This window comes from Canis lupus, chromosome 12 (assembly GCF_048164855.1).
Source record: "Canis lupus baileyi chromosome 12, mCanLup2.hap1, whole genome shotgun sequence".
Taxonomy (NCBI): domain Eukaryota; kingdom Metazoa; phylum Chordata; class Mammalia; order Carnivora; family Canidae; genus Canis; species Canis lupus.
In genome coordinates, this window is record NC_132849.1 from 32,841,355 (window position 1) to 32,861,020 (window position 19,666).

Genomic DNA, 19,666 nt, shown 5'->3' on the forward strand with positions numbered 1-19,666 from the left:
TTGTTGGGAAATTTAAAGAGATAACAGATGTGAAACGCTCAGAACAAGACTCTCCCATAGTAGGTGCTCAGTAAATGCAATGATGATGGTTAGACTGTGGCCCTCTTCATTTGCATTGACTCTCCCCTGGTTCACCACCCATTGCTAAAGCCAAGGGCCCAGAGCTTCTGCTTACTTTCTAATCCCCGAGGGAGAAAGTCTGGAAGGCTTCACATGTTCTAAATAGGAAAGCTTAGAGGAAGCAATCTCACTGGAATGCAATGCTTGCAGCTGCGTTTTCACAGCTTTCCATTAAATTGCTCAAATGTTCATTTTTCGTATCAGAGAAGGCGGACTGCTGATGGAGAGTTGGCCCTCCAACTCCAGAACCTTCTGCACTCAGTAATTACTCAGAAATGTCACAATCTGCCTGCAAGCTGTCCCCATTCTACCTACTTTCCTCTTACGTTGCTCCTGATTCAAGTGGTCCTCTTGAGGTCTTGGAAATATTTCTTTAGCCAGCACTTAAGACTTATCAGAGGGAAGCCCTAGAGCATGGAAATTCTTCTCCCATCGGAATATTTTTCTCTGTCAGGGAAAAAAATAGATTCAACTATAAATGCACAGCGGAGTTGGTGCCCTCTCCACTGTGAATATACTTTGAGGGCACAGGTGGATCCATCAGAAAGGAGAAGTGCAATACTACCCTTCAGGAGCTATATAGCACTGATGTAATTTTGCATTTCTTTGTCGGTTTTCCCAGAGTGAGGTTATGGGCCACAGGTTCCATTTGAATGTATTTCTTCATCTAAAGCAGGTAAAACCTACCCTAAAGCTATGATGTCACTAATACTTTATGTTGAAATTTAGACTTCAAAAATTTTTCTAGCTTCTTTCCTTGAGTCGGAAATAACTCCAGTAAATACTTCCTTAGTTTGTTCTAAAAGTTTAGTTTAGTTCCTTAGTATCCAAATCATTGTAGCTACTTAATGTAGAAACTATGGTTCATGAAATGACACCTCCATGTCACCGGTCCTGCTCTTACTGGCATTCAGTAGGCATTTGTATGCATGTTTGTTGAAGGAACAAATGATTTGTGGTAATTGCACTATCTTCTCGAAGATGCCGGATTTAGAAAAACAGTCATAATAATCGTGATATAAAGAGCAGAACCGGGGAACCCTGGGTGGCGCAGCGGTTTGGCGCCTGCCTTTGGCCCAGGGCGCGATCCTGGAGACCCAGGATCGAATCCCACATCGGGCTCCCGGTGCATGGAGCCTGCTTCTCCCTCTGCCTGTGTCTCTGCCTCTCTCTCTCTCTCTCTCTGTATGACTATCATAAATAAAAAAAAAAAAAAAAAAAAAAAAAAAGAGCAGAACCTCATTAGCTTTGCTTCTATCAAATGGAGATAGCACAAAGTATACTCTGCATTTCAAGTTTCTCCTTCTAGACTGGCTTACTTTGCTCAGAGACACAAATTTAGCTTCTTTTCTTTCTAAGTAAGCCTAGAAAGTCTTGAAATGCACTATGATCATATACTTCTTTGTCTTTTGCTTTTGTTGAGTAATTATAAGCATGGTATCTTAAAATCTCTGGTCTTCGGTTTGCTTGGGACAGGATGGATAAAGTAATACCATGAGTAAATGATCAAAGAGGTGCCTGGTACAAAGAACCAGTGGCAGCCATTTTCCTAACATTTTTAGGCCTTTGACATTCAAAATGGTATCTACACCATTCCGTTTCCTATGTAGAGCTTCACAGAAGGAGAGTCTGGTTTCTGGGTGCAACCATTGTTCTTGTTAGTGGATGGAGATTTATAATTATATCCTTTTCTGCTCCGAGCACATGCCATAGCGAGAAGCTACATAAACACAAGGTGGCCTGATAGGGGAATATCCAGGACAACAGTGAGATTACAAGTTACACAAAGCCATTTTAGCTTTATTTGCAAATGTGACATGACATGCAGACTTCTTACCCTTATGTCTTAGTTTGTATTCTAAAATGATAGTTACAAAGACCGAGCATCAAATATATTTGATGTTTTTGGTTCCAGCTTGTCGTGAAGTTCTAGTGGACTCATTGCTCCTCAGTATTCATATACATTCTCTCCCTACCCTCTCTCGCTCTCTCTCTCACATTACATATCTTTTCCTCTGCTTGGGGAAGTCATAAGGCATTGCTGCTATATATAACAATATGTGTAGTCAAAATTGAGATAGCATAGTCCCATCGTGTTCATTTCTTAGGAGTCTGCCCCAAAGTCAAGAGCAAGCTATAGGAAATACACCAAATTGTTCAGTGGAACATTACTTGAATTATAGTATTATACATAATTATTTTTTTCTATCCCAAATATTCAACAACATAAATGTATTAATTGTATAGTTAGAAAAAATACCTATATCTATTTGTCTACTCTCACTGGATTTGGACAAGTTGGCGATATTTATGATGAAAAAAACTCCTATCCTTTCTGGATCCAAAAGGCGACAAGCCAGAGTCTATGGGCTCCTTCTTTAGAAGGAGAAGTTTTAGCATGGGTGTCCCAGGCTCTGAATTGGACTTACAACAGATCATCTCCACACTCTTCTTTCTCTCTCATGTTGGGGGTGGTTTGCAGAATTTGGAAGGACAGAAAGGTTATTCATATCCCAAAGCTGAGGGATGGCAAAGAAGAAATGTAAAGGGAATTAATATTTATGGCAGCCTTCTACACCCCATGTGCTTTACTCATGCTATGTCTTATAATACCTGTGAGGAAGGAATTCATTATCTCTGTTTTAAAAGTGACACGCAAGTGTGTCTGTATGTGTGTGTATGCACATGTACATACTGGAACAGTGTTCCATTGAATATGTGCCCACTACATATTTATGGAATGAATTATTCTAGTAAGACAGATTTATATAACCTTGAGTGTCTTATATTTCTGCATATCTATACAAAATGTTAATAATCATATTCATCTGCAAACACGTGAACAATAGAAAGACGTCTCCTCTAAGACTTGCTGAATGTGGCAGGCACATTTTCCCTTCTTTAATGCTGCAGTAGAGTTCAATTCAAAAGCTCCTCTTAACCAATCCAAATAATGTCATTTTCCAGCTGTGGTGTAACATTGGGACCAGTTCAAGTGCCAAAAGCCTAACCCGAAGGAAGCCAAAACAATCCACATCTTGAACAGTGAGAGTATTTTCCACCCATCATCACTACATGACACATTGTCTCAGGAGCCTCCTAGAGCCTGGGGAGTCCTCGGCTCTGCCAGACACTCGGCCCAGAGCCTGCCACACCATCAACCCTTAACGAGCATTACATAATAAGTATTCTCTGTCTCTGGGAGTACCCATTTCCTAGTCATAATTTATGACCGTGAGGGCTTTCTTTCCTCACATATAACGCCATAACTACATGCTCAAAATAATATATTGAAATCCCAACCATCATCAGATATCTTTAAATTCAGACCTATCAATGGGTTTCCCAGGCTCTTGACTTGGAACTGTACACAGATTTCACAGTTGGCTTTATTATGAGCCTGGGACATTTGATTCGCATGACATCAAAGTAAAGAAGAGATGAAGCAATGATTACAAATCGAAAAAACTTCCCCTTTTAAAAATTATATTAAAGTATTAGTTCAGTTTCTAAAGTGCAAAGTAGTAATCCCCATGTAATCCATCGATTTTGTAAGTAGATGCATCCTTTAAGGGAGAAGTTCAAATTTTATTTCATTTAACAAATTGGACTAGTGCATTTTGAAGATTTTGAGCAATAAAAGCCCAGATATTCAAGTCCAGAGCTTGAGTTTCTCCCTCCATGAAAGAATGCACCAGCTTTACCTGGTGGGGAGGTGGGCCATATTCCCAAGGCAGCACAGTGATTGTATGTGGGGAGGAGAATCAGGGACCTGAGTTTTGGTCCAGCCATATGAACTTGTGTACCTTGGACACGCCATTTACCTTTTTGGACCTTGGTTCCCTCATCTGGAAAGTAAAGAGCTGGAATAGACATCTCTTAGGTCTCTCAGCTCTGAAAGTAACATAGCTCTAAATCTGTTTCACATATAACAACAGAAAGCCCAAAGATGACAGAAACTAGAAAAATCTTCAGGTAACTCCATGATCTCAGTAGGTGCCACCAGACAGCTAATGCTATGCTTCAACCAATGATAGGAATAGTGATTGAAAACAGTGTTAAAGATAAACTTAGGGGATCCCTGGGTGGCTCAGCGGTTTCGCGCCTGCCTTTGGCCCAGAGCGCGATCCTGGAGTTCCGGGATCGAGTCCCACATCGGGCTCCTGGATGGGCCTGCTTCTCCCTCTGCCTGTGTCTCTGCCTCTCTCTCTTTCTGTGTGTGTGTCTATCATAAATAAATAAAAAAATAAATCTTTAAAGATAAACTTAAAGAGGTAAAATTTGGGTGCTTCATTTACCTTTAAATAAACCTCCTTTATATTCCTTTATGTATGCTTGACATTCACTGACCATTATTTCTTATTCAGATGAAGGTTACCAATGTGGTTTTAGTAAGATTTTTTGCAAACTTCACTAAATAATTTAAAATTATTCTCCATAAAATTCTTCTCTTATTTTTTCCTGTTACAATTTCATTAAAATTTATTTGGGAAACTATATGGCCTCAATAATAGAATTGTATCTTATGTTTTGGAGCTGTTTCCATGGCAATAATGACAGGTGCAGGTTCTGGTAGATGCATATGTTCATTTAAAAGGTTACTGCAATTATCACTATAAAGGTAAATTCCACTGCAAATAACACCTAAGTACCTACATTGTTACTTTTAGGAGAGAAGGGCTTCTATAGCTAATGATGTACATTAATCTTCTCCAGAAGAAAAAGAAATTCACAAAAGATATTCTTTGAACAATGTTGGAGTTATTTTATGTAATAGAAACACACTTAACTTCATAGACTATGCAGATTCAAGGAATTTGGAAGACTTACTGCACAGCTCTGCCTTAGGGGGTATTGCCAGCAAGAAACAGAAGAGGAATTTGGGCAGTAACATAAAGTGGTTAGGACTGCTTCACAAAGGCCATTCAGTTTGACAATATGCATCAAATCCTCATTTTTCCATCTAGTCCTACTCTCCTAACTTCCAGTCTCCGTGTGTAGATAACTGCCATCTAAACAGCACATCATTCTGAATATATATCCCTTGTAATTCCTTGAAAAAAAGTTGGAGAGCAAAAAAAAAAAAAACAGTATATGTGCTGCTAAAGTAAGCACAAAAGAGCAAAAAATAGCGATCTGTGCCATATTCACATGCTCCATTTCTCTCAAAATAACACACTTTGTCTCTAATCGGAGCATCTATGTGCCAGCCAAAAGTAAGCACCCCATCACCACCTATGTGACCCGGATTTTCTTTGCTTTTAGTTACTATCCTATGACTTAGGTGCCCAGATAGAGTGGAAGGTCCAGAAGACAGAGCACAAAGAGTCTTTTGGCTCATAACGAAGTTCTCCTCGGGGTTTCTACTTCGACAAACACCTAACCAGATTCTGATGCTTTGTCTACTTGACCTTTCATAATCTACCACCTGTTTCAAGCCTTGCTTTAATCTTTGAGCTGGACCTCATTGCCTGCTAACACCTTCCTGGCCTGCTCTGTCTTAGGACACACAGCCTCATTCTATCAGATTGTATGCTCCTGGATCTCAGAAACTTTATCTTACTCCTAACGACTCTAGTCCCTAATCCAGAGCCCCCCACATTATATGTCCCAGGCAGAGCCCAGGGACAGCCAGGCCTGGCTCCAGTGTCCCTGTCCTGGGCCAGATTCACATTCAAACAGAAATGCTAAAGAAAAGAAAATAGGTTCCCAAAGCGTAAGATGCTTTCGCAGGTGGCAGTGAAGGTGGATGCTATTGATGTAGGTGTTGCTGGCTCTCGATGAGAAATGCACACACCCGACAGCAGTCTAACCTGAGGGGTTTGTCTTCCAAGTGAGATTTATGTGAAAGAGATGAGGGAATATAATTGCCCAAAACTCAGGGGAGGAGATCCACGTAAGGAGCTCTGCAGAAGAATTAATTTTAAGAGAAAAGTGAGAGTACCAGATTCACAATAGATGGAGAAACCCATTTGAAGTGAATCCCGGAAGAAAAGAATGAGTATTTTGCCCTTGAATCAAGAAGAAAGAAAAAGAGGGGATGAAAACACAGCACTGATACAGCCATTTTGAAAGACATAGACAGCCATTCCTCCAAAATGTTCCCTGTGAAGACAAAGTGGGAAGATTTGGAGTCCTGAGCCACCAAAAGAGATCTGTAGTTGTGTGTCAGGTATTGTCACCAAAATTAGATGTTAATGCCAAAAGGGTAGTGGATATTTTCCATTTCTTTTATATTTACACATATTATATTCTGCGAAATTTAACTCGATTTTTGCTTTATATTTTTCATATCACCTTTTTCCAGTTCAGAAAAAAAAATTGTGCCAAGAACCAGTACATCTCTTGCATAGGTGGCATTTACTACTCCTCTGCAAATACTAAGTATTCCTTATCATGTGTCCTAAGACGAAGCAGACCAGAAAGATTTTAGCAAGCAGTTATGGGTCCAGTTCAGAGAATCAAGCAAGGCTTGAGAAATGTGGCAGATCATTAAAGATCAGACTTGATTTCTACCCTCCCTCTTGGTTTGGTGATACAGTCTGAGCATTTAACTACTTGTACGTCAAAACAGGTTTCTTTTAAACTGCTTCTAGTCATATCCATCATTTCTGTCTTCTACGTATATGGCTGCAGATATCTGCATATGGAAAACTCCCTCCCACATGAAGGAAGCTTTCAAACAAAGACAAAGGGACTCTTCCAAATAGAGAGCAGAGTCACCCTTTTATTTATAAAAGTACATTTAGCTCTTGTTCTTGTAGGCTATAAAGCACATGTGGTAAAGAGCAGAATTTGCTTTGTATACAAAATTTGCATTGAATTTTATATTAAATGTCTATATAGGCTCATTAATCCTAAACAGCATTCAATTACGTATAATTTTAAAGGAAAATTGAACCACGCATGAACATTTCCCATTCACTGAGTCATTCATAATGTGCTCCTGCTTATCATGTATATCCTTCTAGTGATCAAGTAAAAGTTGAGATGGAAAGTTACAATCATCTCATTTGTTGAACTAAGATTGTAAAGCAGATAAGAGCAAGTGTTTATCTTGTTTTACATTGTAGATGTAAGTTGTGCTTCTCAGCTGACCTGAAATGTAATGCATGAGTTGTTAGGATGAAAGCCATGCTCTGGAATGTACGTTAAGGGAACTAGAATGAATTAATGATGGTCAGAGCATTCTAGAACTGGGAAAGGCACAAACAAAGTCAAAACAGCAGGAAAGCAAAAGTGCCCAGGGTTTGTTTGGAGCTGAGGGTTTGTATACAACATGGGAAAAACATACAAACAAAATTTAGTAAAAGCTGAATTTTTAGAGGAACCCATAATGTCTCTGGAGTCACTGGGGTGCACCATAAGCCAGTACCCTTCTCATAATACAGTGGTTTGTCTTTGAGCCTGGAATCTGTGAAAAGATCCCAAACTGGGGACCTAGAGATATTTTATAGCCTCAGCTCTGGTGCCAACTTTGGAACTTGTAAAAAAAAGAATCAGTTCATCTTTCTAGACCTTAGTTCCAAATCTGAATAATGAGTTTTGTTTGGCTGTTCTCCTAAGACTTTTCTCAGATCAGAAGTGTCTGAATCCATCGAATAAGTCAGGAACTAACCTAGCTTTTTGTGTCAACGTCATAGTCATTAGTAATGGGACTCTCATGGATGTATGTGATTCATAGTTTCAACCTACGTGCTTTTTCCTAATACTCTTTCTTTTACCCACGAATTACTGCTCCTTAAGAAACCAAGGATAGAATACAAAAGAGCAAAAAGATAATGTGTATTACACAACACAGATGTTGCCAAGCTATTTCCAGAGCATTTTAGAAAACTATAGTCATCGGACTATGCTCAGGAGATCATAGTGAACCCTTCCAGGAGAGGACATGGAGACAAAGTGCACCTACAACACTGATGTGGTGCTGTGGAAACACAGGTCTATCAGTATTTGTTCGGGAGACAGGTCAGTAGAGCGTCTTGTAGACATTAACTCTTGATTGACTAAACAAATGAAGTTTTGTTGCTATACAGAAAATACAAAAGAGAGATAAATGCAAGGACAAGTTCTATTAGCTTTGAAAAGAATTATAGGGTTTCTCAGACCATTGATTTTTTGAAGTGTTTGCTCTGTTTAATTAGTTCCCAAGTTGTGTTCTTAAATACAATTTATCTTTATTTATGGGAAAATATATTTCCCTGAAGTGGCATTTTTATTTTCCTAATTTTTATAATTATGAAAATGATATTCTTGCAACTTAGTGGGGTCAGAGGCCGTTAGCTATCTCTAACCGGCACCTTTTCTATTCAAGTTTTACCCCTGTTAATTGTACATGGAACAAATTCAGTTTATATGTGAACAGCAGCCAGGTAAACAGCTTTTAGAGTGTAAGTCAAAATGAAAGGTTGAAATCAGTCATCTTCATGATTATGGTTATTAGGTTACATATAAAAATAAATACAATTTATTAACATGTGAACATATATTCCATTATATATATATACAAATATATATATATACAAATATATATATATATATATATATATATATATATATATATATATACACATATGAAACCATTATGAAATTAATCATGACTGGCACATAGTAGCCTTTCAATCAGTAATGGCTTGACTACATGAAAGAAAAATTGCTTTCCCTTTCTTAAAGGTTAATAAAAGGGATGCAACTTAGCAAAAGACATTATTTGCAAGAACTAAAAAGTGAGCACCCTTCACATAAAATATTGAGCAAGTAATGTCTATAAGTCTAGGTGTAACATGATTCCACCACTGTTATCCCCTCCATGGTTTGGTGGTAGAATCTAGCATACTCGATTATTTGTACACAAAGTAGGTTTGTTGTAAACCACTTCTAGCCACATCTACCATTTCTGCTTTCCACGTACATGGCAGTAGGTCTCTGTATGTGAACAGCTCCCTGCTGCCCAAACCTTTAATGAGGACCAGAATATGGCAATAATGGAGTTGGCCCACGATGAAGACCTAGGGCTCTTTTCATTAAATGAAGTTCAGTGATGCCAGTCCACTGGTGCCTTTGCCAGGCCCCACAGCAGGGCTTTTGATGCCCTGGGATTTGGGCTACAGCCGTTTGCCTCTGCTGTCAAAGTCCCCCAGCTTTGTTTTTCAGGCAGCTGCAGCTGCTTCCAGTTGGCTGAGATTCCAGTGTCATGCCAGTGTAGACAGCAGCCTTTTCCACATAGCTGTGTGTCCCTAAAAGCTAAAACGAACTCCATCTCACATAGACATCCCTGGTTCTTGCTTTGTGTGTATGTTGTCTGTACAAAGACATAGCTAAAGCAAGTGTCCATTGCAAGAAGAAAAAAAGATATCACATATATGATACCAGAGCTTGGGTATCCTTTACACTGAGATGAAATTAGGTGGAGAATGACTGACTCTCAAGAGTTCCATATTTCATAACAAGAGAGCTATGTCAGAACTCTGCCAATAATTTTATTTACTAAGAGCAGTAATCAAGGCAAATTGGCTTTTTTTTTAAATAAATGACCTCATTTAGAAAGAGAAAAGGTAATTTTAAGCACACATTACAAATATGCTAATTACATTTCCTCTTGGAGGTATTCATTTGGCAGCATGATCTGAATTCTATGTATGTATGTCTAGACTCTAAGCCCTTTGAAGGCAGGGAGCAGCTCTTTGTTCTCTGAATTGCCTAAGACATAGGCACAAACTAAGTCTGAACAACACAATTATCTCTTTGGTCACAATAATCAGCACTGCCCTGGCATTGCTGCAGAGCCTGGTGCTGGTGTAGGGAATCAGAGATAAAAGACACAAGCCCAGATTCCGAAGAACCTCATCAAGGAGATACATTAGCGATTATTTGCACGTGGTATGATTAGGATATAAAGAAAGAAACAAAACACTCTATGAGATTCCAGAGTATGGGACTTACTCACCCCTGAGTTGCAGTTTGGTGAGAAGGAAAAGAGTTAGGGAAGACATCCTATTATGGATAGAGTCCCTGGTTTCTATCGCTAATGATTTACAACACTCCTAGAACAAAGAACCATAAAGAAATTTAACTGTTGAATTAAAAGGCATAAGCTCCTTGTTACGTAATAAGAGTTCAGAGAAATGATCAGAGCTTTGACATCAAGAATAATCAAGAATAGTTAAGGAAAAAAAAAAAAAAGAATAGTTAAGAATAATCAAGAAAAGTCCTATGGAGAATGAGGGTCTCGAAGTATAGCTGTCCATCTCTCCATTTAAAACTCAAAGGTGGAGGGGGGGGGGGTTGGAATCCCTGGGTGGCTCAGTGGTTTAGCGCCTGCCTTTGGCCCAGAGCATGATCCTGGAGACCCAGGATTGAGTCCCGCATCGGGCTCCCGGCATGGAGCCTGCTTCTCCCTCTGCCTGTGTGTCTGCCTCTCTCTCTCTCTGTGTCTTTCATGAATAAATAAATAAAATCTTTAAAAAAAATAATAAAACTCGAAGGTAAGCCCCCTAAGCAATGACCCTGTTGTTAAAATGTCTCTCAGTTGTGATCATTTTCTAGCTTTACATTTTTCAAGCGAGCTACTTTGATACAGAACAGTATTAGGTTTGCTTTATCCACATGTTTGATTACACCTCCTGGCCATTACATTAGCTGTGTTACATCAGTTGCCCCTATTAATAGATGTTCATTAGTGGCACTTCCATTAACTCATTTCAGGATTATACTAAAAGCCACCAAGTAATCTTTTAGATCATTCATTAACAGTTGGACGCCAGCATTTGCTACTTTTATGGACATTCAAGTGTGGACACATTAGTCAAAGATGCTTCCATTTCATCTCTAAAAAGGAAACAAAATGCAAGTCAGTCAAATACCTACACCATTGGTTCTCCTCTGCTTCCAGAGTGGAAGGGGTAGAGTAGGAGAATCCAGGTCTTTTCCAGAATCCTACTTGTCTATACCTGACTCCTCTGTGGAGGCAAGATCCAGAGGTGAGGTCTATATACAAAAGCCAGATTTTTCTCAAATGCCTTGGCATTCTAGGCTTTTCCTATACCTGAGCAGGTGTGTGGCTCCCACGTGCAGTCTATGACTTCACAAGCCTCAATTTCAATTTTGTATGGAACACAAAGCTAATCTTTGAAACCATGGAAGTTTGCACTATGGAGTGTATACATGGTATGTAATGCTTCCAAACATCCATCCTCTTGAACCTTGGAGTATTATGCAATTACAGAAGTTCTGAATCGACTCAGCAAGGCTAAGTTTGAGCAATTATGAGCCAGCCTGATTTACCATCTCTTGCCCTGCCTATCATCCTGCAGGCTCCCCTGTGTTGGCAAATTGACTGTCATCAAGGCCCAACTTTTAGAGGGAAAACAATAAAACGCACTGTCATCTCATGTAATCTAAAATAGGTAGGTTAGCTAGAGCAATTGGAAGTGAAGCTGGCTTGTGAATTCATCATTTACCTATACAGAAATGAGAGTACTGTTTCTCATCTTGTTTCCTTCTTCGCTGAGCCAGTGGGGCTCACCAACTATGTAAAAGCATCAGGATTGCCTGCAGAACAAAGTATAAATAGAGAAACTCTAACGCTGCAGCTCACCATTCAAGTGATGAACGTACTTGTCTCTGTCTAGCGGCTCCTAGGATTACACCAGACGAATCTGTTTATTCAAGTGAGGCCAAGGTAGAGTGTGATGCTTAAGGAGTGGTGTCATCTTTGGGAGGGGCTTTCACCTCCCCATACCAGTCTCCATCTGAGAAAAAAATAAAGGGTTTGATAGGCAGAGACAGATGCAGTTTTAAGATGCATCCCCTGTTCCAACCTGATTTTCCCATTGAGCCCCATATCTAGAAATTATGTATCCTGAGTAGGGAGAGGGGTGGTTAAGAGAGATTCTGCGTGATTCATTATGATCTCTGACTCTATCCTACCTCTAGTGCCTTCTCTCCAGTCACCACATTCTTTTGTCTACAGAAAAAGGGAGAGAATAAAAGAATGGAAAAATGCCCTTGTCTGGCAAAAAGAAAACTATTAGTAGCCATCAATGTAGCAACAAGCATTAGGACCTGTTTAGTAATGTGAACTGTTCGCACACTACCACTGTGTTCCAGCATTATTTTAATTACTTTATATGGTTTTTTCTCATTTAATATTCAAATGCAATTTGAGATATTGTTTGCCATTCCCATTATACAGATGAGAAACTGAGGCTGAACCAGGTGGCCTGCCCATAAGTCACACAACTAACCAGCATTAAAAGCACCACAATGCAAATCCCTACACTCTTTTCTGTTTACTCTGCTGCTGGCAAATATATTCCTCGGTTTCTCATGGAACAATCACTCAAAAGATAAAGTGAAATACAGTTGGAAGTCGCAGGGTTATCCACTCTAACCTAAGCCTTCAGCCCTCCAGGAAAGCTGTTGTGTTAAACGGAAAAAAACAAGGAACCAGAAATTATAGACCTGGGTTCTAGTCCCCTGAAGACATGAACTTCACTTTTATCTCCTGGAGAAGATGGAGTTTATATATATATATAAATAAATTTATTTGTTATTGGTATTCAATTTGCCAACATATAGAATAACACCCAGAAAAAAAAAAAAAGAATAACACCCAGTGCTCATCCCATCAAGTGCCCCACTCAGTGCAGAAGATGGAGTTATATTCCTGCCTCAAAGGATTGTGAGAATTAAACAAATAGTCTTCAACCCTGAAGTAACTCAGAATCATTTGCGCAGCTAAAACAAAACAAAACAAAACAAAACAAAACAAAACACTATAGGCGTTTCACTCTAACCCAAAGCCTAAGGAATCTGAGTGTCTAGTGGGTGGTGGATTGGAACACATAAGCAACTATGTATTTTTTTGTTTCCATGGGTGATTAAGATGCATGGTCATGGCTGGTAATCACTGGATTAACTGAGGTATGTGCACCTCAAACCACTTAGCACAGTGCCAAGCACATATAAAATATTCCTATTCTCCAGCTGTGACTTCTTTACCAGCTCCATGAGATTCAGGTCCCTTTCTCATAAAGTGATGGAGTCGGAGTTCTTGCTATCTTCCAGTTCTGAACAGTGAAGTTAATGAGAAGCTTTTTTTTTTTTTTTTTAAGATTTTATTTATTTATTCATGAGAGACAGAGAGGCAGAGACATAGGCAGAGGGAGAAGCAGGCTCCCTGCGGGGAGCCCGATGCAGAACTCGATCCCAGGACCCCAGGATCATGACCTGAGCTAAAGGCAGATGCTCAACCACTGAGCCACCCAGGCGTCCCTAATAAGGGGCTTTGAGGAAGGTCTGATTCCTACCAAATCTGTAAGAGAGACAAGGTACATCTTTGGCTTCTCTGACTCTGTCTCTCTTGAAACCTCTCATTAACAGGGTCTCCACCTTTTCTAACTCTCTGGGACCCCAACCAGATACTAGGAGACAGCTTCATCTCATAAGCCCAGATCTTTGCTGTTCAGTGAAAATAGTAAGGAGCTAAGTGATCCGTTAAAACGACTCTGTCTCTCGGGGATCCCTGGGTGGCACAGCAGTTTAGCGCCTGCCTTTGGCCCAGGGCGCGATCCTGAAGACCCGGGATCGAATCCCACGTCGGGCTCCCGGTGCATGGAGCCTGCTTCTCCCTCTGCCTATGTCTCTGCCTCTGTCTCTCTCTGACTATCAAAAATAAATAAAAATTTTTAAAAAATGACTCTGTCTCACTAGACAATTAGCTGTCATTTCCTTGCCAAATATCTTGTATGAGTCCCCATGAAATGAGAATCTCAGGCCCCTGAGTATCTTTGTGGTGGACATATTCATAGCTGAGCTACTTGGGACGTGGCTCCCTGTGTGGTTTCTGGGCAAGACTTGATCTGGTTCATCAAGGTTCATTCCTGCTTTGTCTCTGATGGTTACCAAGACAGGGTGAACCTCTTGCTCATCCTCCCCCACTTTTCCTGTAAATCAGAATATGCTCACTTCTAATACACTGACAATCCAACAGATCAACAGATGAGTGGAAAAAAGTCGTTCTTGTGATAAAAATATTTACTTGATGGAAATGAATCAAACATATTGAATCATTTGTGTATCTAACCCATTAATTGCTGTTTCATCCCCTGAGGCCAACACTTAGTACCTTAGATATTGTGAAGTTGCATAATACAGCACCAGAGACTAGTTACAAATGGGCCTCCCTCTGCCCCCTACCTCTCCCCCTACTCCCCCTACTTGCCCCCCTACTGTCATTTCTACAACCTAGGAAGAGACGGAGGGCATAAGGGGAACAAGAGGATTTTAATTTTTCCTCTCAGCAGATAAAGCATCCAAATGGCAATGACTAATACTTAAGAGCATTCAGACATTCTCTTAAGAAAACGTTTTATATATATTTTAAACTACTAAGAAGAAAGGGACTATTCCTGAGCTCTTTGCCTCCTGCATCCAGTGTGAGCCTGTTCCGACTCCGCACGGTTCTTGTACCCGTCAGGCAGCCTGTCAGGAGAGGGAAGAACAAAGAAGGCAGCAGCGCGGGGAAGAGTGAGATGAATGCAGAGAGCTGCCAGCCAGCAGAGTTTGAACCGCCCCCACATCCATGCCCTAAAATAGACGCAAAATGGCACATGCTTATACTTCATTGGCCAGGTGAAGAGTGAGCCCAAATTAATAGCTGAGTGCCTTTTTCTTAATGAAGTACTGCTCTGTCAGAAAAACAAAACAGAAGGGCTGTGAGACTGAACCTGTCTCGGGATCAGCTGGCCAGCTGGCCTGCAGGTCTCCCTGCCTCTCCATCTTCTCTTCTCTCCACTCTTTTCCTCCCTCTTCCTCTTTCCCTGCCTCTCTCCTCTTCCTTTGTTTCTGTTTCTTCTTTTTCCCCAGAGAAAAGCCTCATAAGGCCTGCCACGATTATTCTTTTTTTCAGGTTCGTTGCTAGCCAGTTGCAAGGCCACAGGTTCAAAGATATAAGAACAGTAAAGGGACTCGGGCCTCATTTGCCTGAGATGAGAAAAGGAAACCTCAGAAACAGTGATCCATCTCTCTAAGGCAAGACAAAAATCATCTTATTTACTTGCAATTTCAAATTGTGCCTAAACAAACTTTGCCAGAAGGATAGACTGCTTTTAAAAAAATCATCCTGTCATAAGGGAGCTGTACTGGGGCTGCATCACATTTTCCAAGCCATCTCATGGATGGGAAACTGAATTATACAACATCTCTCCTATGGACTTAGTAATGCTAGTGAAAATATTGATTTGACCCCTTTATGGCTATTTCTAAAACTTAAAAAAAATAAATGGGCCAAAGTGACTTCAGAAGACATTACTCGTGAGATAGGCTAACAATTTATTTAGAATGAAGGCAGAAGGGGAAAAAGTACCTTGTAATTGGGGTGTTTGAGGCTTATTAAAAAATACCAGTAAGTTTTATTGTACATCAGAAAGTGTCACCGAAGGAGACTGCAAGCGCACATGCCAATTGCATTTGTAGTTCTGCTGCTTTGGAATAACCTGTAAGCATTGAATTGGACAGAGAATTTCTGATGTTTCCAATCATGTCTATGAGGTTGATGAGAAATTTAAGAAAATATTACCAATTTTGAATGTTTGGGAAGAACTCCCTGCTGTCCTACCCACAGCGAACTTGCCATGTGATGACAGTAGGGGATAAGGCAATTGCTATGATTACTTCTTGTGAGCCTCAGCCAGTTTCTGAAATTTAATCCCATGCAGGAAGCCTACAAGGTCAAGTGAGAGCTACTCTTCTTCACTTTCCCAATTTTTTTTGCATGCTCTGCTGTTCCTCTTCTGTGCACACACGCACCCCTTAGGATTCCTCTCCACCAGCTAACCCCTCTCCTGTAGCCCCATTGAAAGGGTCACAAAGATTAGTTTCCCCAAACTAAGAGAGTCCTATCTGTACTCTTCCCTCAGCTGCACCAATGGAGATTTGTGTAAATATAGTGATTATATCAGACTATGGAGGCTGATCCAGGGTTGCAGGTGGAAATAGGATTTGCGTTTGACAGTTATAGAGGGAAAGCCCAATTTCCTCTGATGCACTGGCAGATCTTGCTTTCTAAGTCAAAACTTTAGCGTAAGTTAAAAAAAGCACTCGGGGGTAACTCCCTGCCACAAAAACCGGGCACACAGCCAGGACACTGTGCTCATTAGCCTTGGGGTGAGCCAAGATTCCCAGAACACACCGGTCAGCATTTTTCATCCAAAGATAGGGGTGTCCTGCTGAAATCTAAGATGCAAGGAACAAGGTTACCCATCTCTACAAGCAAGGAAGTTAATTGGTTTTTTTCTCCCACAAGAATGTTTTCATCTTTTATAAAGCATTCTAGGCCCTAGATAAATGTGATCATCCATAAAATCAGAAAAGTACACAGGCTAATGCCTACAATATGCTTCCTCTTTTCCCCCTTTGTTCTATAGACATAAAATTCAATAAATAAAAATGTAGAGTGGTAATTCTAACCTACTTGGTCATGCCAAATTTGTTGTCATCCAGAAATAGTTTTTTCAAGCTGCTTATATTTTATTCAAAAATGCAATGCCTAATTTATTGCCATTCCCTTGTTCACAATGTAGTAATTACACACAATTTGCAATGAGTTTATCAAAGCAAAACACAACTAGCTACAGGAAATAGGACATTTTTAACGTAAGTCAAGTAGTCCAGGCATCCTAATAGTTAGAAGACGGGAGGAATACAGATGAAGTGAAATTTAGATCCAAATTGGTTATTAATTGATACTTTAGTTAATAACAGTGCCAGAATTCAGTCAGTTTTCAAATAACCAAAAATAGTTGTAATATAACCTCCCATGACATTCTGAAGGCTGTGTCCCTTTACTACCCAACTGAGACAAATTAGTTGTTCCTTTCCTCTTAATACTGGTTTTGGATGTGAAGACACGCTTTCATGCAATCCGTTCACCACATGTTTATTTATTTCAGAATACAGAAACGCTTGCTGTTAGGTAAATATAAATTAAGCATATGGTCATTTAATTTGTTTCACTTTTCAACCTCAGGTCTGTTGCCATGCAGGTATAACTTAGATGGGTTTATCAGTGAAGTTATATAACTGTATGAAATTAGCATTATGTGTGTCAATGTTGTGATTAAAATCTTCGAACTAGTGGTTTCACAGACTGACAGATGGGATAATTTTAGCAAAGCCTTACCTTGTTGTTCTATTTAAGTTGGCTCCTGCACACAGTTGAAGGTGGAGGTTGGGGTCACAGTTCACTCGAAAGTGGGAATCCTCTGAACTCAGAAGATGACCTCTACTTACCAAACATAAGGAGCTTTAGGGTTGAGAAGAAAGGCATCTGAGGAACTGTACAGGACAGGGGAGAAGCCTGAAAGCAGCAGAAGCCCGAAGGAGAGGTCAGGTCGTGAAATAACATGCACTAGGGAGGCATACTGCGTCAACCCATCATCACCCGTTAACACCTAAACGCAAGTTACTTTGTCAGGTAACAGACCACGGCAGAGGAGTTCGTTAGGATCATGAAAGACAAAAGGGAACCTCCATTGGTTTGGGGGCTGGGAACCATGAAATATGATTCACTTCAGCAATTATCGGATAAAAATAATTAGAGCTAACATATATTGAGCCCTTTCTATATGCATACTTTTATGAATGTTTTAGCAAGTCAAGGAAGGGAAACCGTCGAAGTACCCATACTAATTAGCACAAAAAAGAAATTAGGAAAATATTTCTAGTGCATTTCAGAATTCATGAGACCCTGCCTGCCATTACAGGGTTCCTGAACTCAAAAGTGGAGGCTGACTCAAGCTGTTCCTCTGTGCCACAGGAATTGATCCTGTGAAATCATTAACATATCCATAGAAACAAAAACCAGGAGACAAAAAGCTAGCAGCCTACCCTGTGTGAACTGGAGAGGGGAGAAAAACAATGTACTCCTCTTTGACCTTTGAGTTCTTCTGTTGTGCAACCCTCACACAGCTGGGGTTGCTGTGCTTCCTCTGAAGTTAGAGGCACAGTGTGGCCCTGGTCTGGATTCTGTAATGGACATATACTTGGGATGTTAACATAATCAGATGGCATGATCCTGGACCACAGAAGTGGCAGGAACATCTGAGAAGGCTTCCTCCTTGGGCTAAGACTCTCCCCCTCAGATATCTTTCCTGTTACCCACTAATCACCCACTCAAAATGCCCACCATCTGCATTCCTTTGAATGTTGGCCTGGAAATACTGTAAAATACTGATCCATTCACATAATATACAAATAGATGATCCACTAAGGCAGTTTCTGAAGAGCTGGTTCAGCAAATGTAAAAGACAACAGACATATTTAGGGAGAGTTGGGGGATTAAGGAAACTTTCCAACATGGCTCCTGATCTAGAGGGAGGTGCTGTTTGTTTCATGCTCCAAGGGGCCTTGGATGATCAAGGAGGCACATTGAGGGCATCAGGATATTGAGGAAAGAGTAGAGAAAAGCAGATCCCAGAGACTGTAAAGAAAACTTCTGATTCATAGCAGAAGAGGCTATAATTCTTCCACCAGCACCTAACACTTGTGCATTTTGGTCTTGCACCTGTGAGGCTTTGCATGTGCATGTGTGTACATATTCATGCAGGAAAATATACAGAAAGAGACAGATGTAGAAGCAAATGCATGTGCCAATTCCTAATAACCACGAAACCAGGCTTCTTCAGGCACACAGTCATTATTCCCACCGCTAGTGGCCACACTCAGGCTTTCTGAGGATTTCTGAATATCCATGATCATCTGTGGCTGTGCATTTTCCATGGCCCATTTAATTGAAAGGTGGTGTGGTTACTGTTTTTCTTTTAGGAAAGTGGAGTTTATTGCCTTGCTGTCTCTGGAAATTAGCCACAGCTTGCAAATTTGGAACATCCAAAGCAAGCGTGATAAATTATCCCCAGTGTAATATCCCCAGTGCTTCTGCCAAAAGAAAGGCTTGGCAGCCTTTGAGAGTTGACGCAGCTCTCTTCTGTGTCGTACCAGCTGCGAAGTGGACTTCCCCCCCATTCCATCCTTTCACCAAACCACAGAGTAAAATGATCACTTTTGAAAAACATTTAAGATGAAGGGGAAAAAATGCACTTGGGATTGTTTCCCAGATGTTAGGCTGGTGTTAGGCAAAATTGTGAAGAAATGAAGGGATTTTGAGTACCCCAGGTTTATTCTGTGTCCTACTGCTTCCCTTCAATTACTCATACATCCCTATATGAGATATGAATATAAATATATATATTCATATATCCAGATATATGATGGGCATATGGATATATGGATCTATGATTCCTCTCCTACAAAACATGGCAGGCAAGAGCCATCCATGTCATTGGTTACCTTCAGAAGCTGCAGTTATACATTGTTCCATAATTTAGTTGGTGGTGGTGGCTTTGGCTCTTTTTGAAAGACTATGGCATTAACTAGCAGGTAGAGGGTACTGGGAACCACTTACTCCATCTACTGGTAAAACACATTCTGTCTTGAAAGGCTGTTTCTCTTGGCTGTAGACCATAGGTGCAGGGGGATGGGGTGGGAT

At 40.4% G+C, this 19,666-nt stretch overlaps 1 protein-coding gene and 2 long non-coding RNA genes across 26 annotated transcripts in view; 2 read left to right on the plus strand and 1 right to left on the minus strand.

Moving 5' to 3' along the window:
* SLC8A1 (solute carrier family 8 member A1) overlaps positions 1 to 19,666 on the plus strand; it is a 377,788-nt gene that overhangs the window by 256,458 nt on the left and 101,664 nt on the right. The window lies entirely within an intron of this gene.
* On the minus strand, positions 401 to 7,255 carry LOC140601471 (uncharacterized). The gene is made up of 3 exons (XR_012004482.1): positions 7,219 to 7,255; positions 2,550 to 2,639; positions 401 to 567 (listed from the first exon to the last, which is right to left on the minus strand). It is a non-coding gene; the product is annotated as an uncharacterized lncRNA (long non-coding RNA).
* On the plus strand, positions 7,151 to 18,726 carry LOC140601473 (uncharacterized). Its single transcript, XR_012004484.1, has 2 exons — positions 7,151 to 8,088; positions 13,504 to 18,726. It is a non-coding gene; the product is annotated as an uncharacterized lncRNA (long non-coding RNA).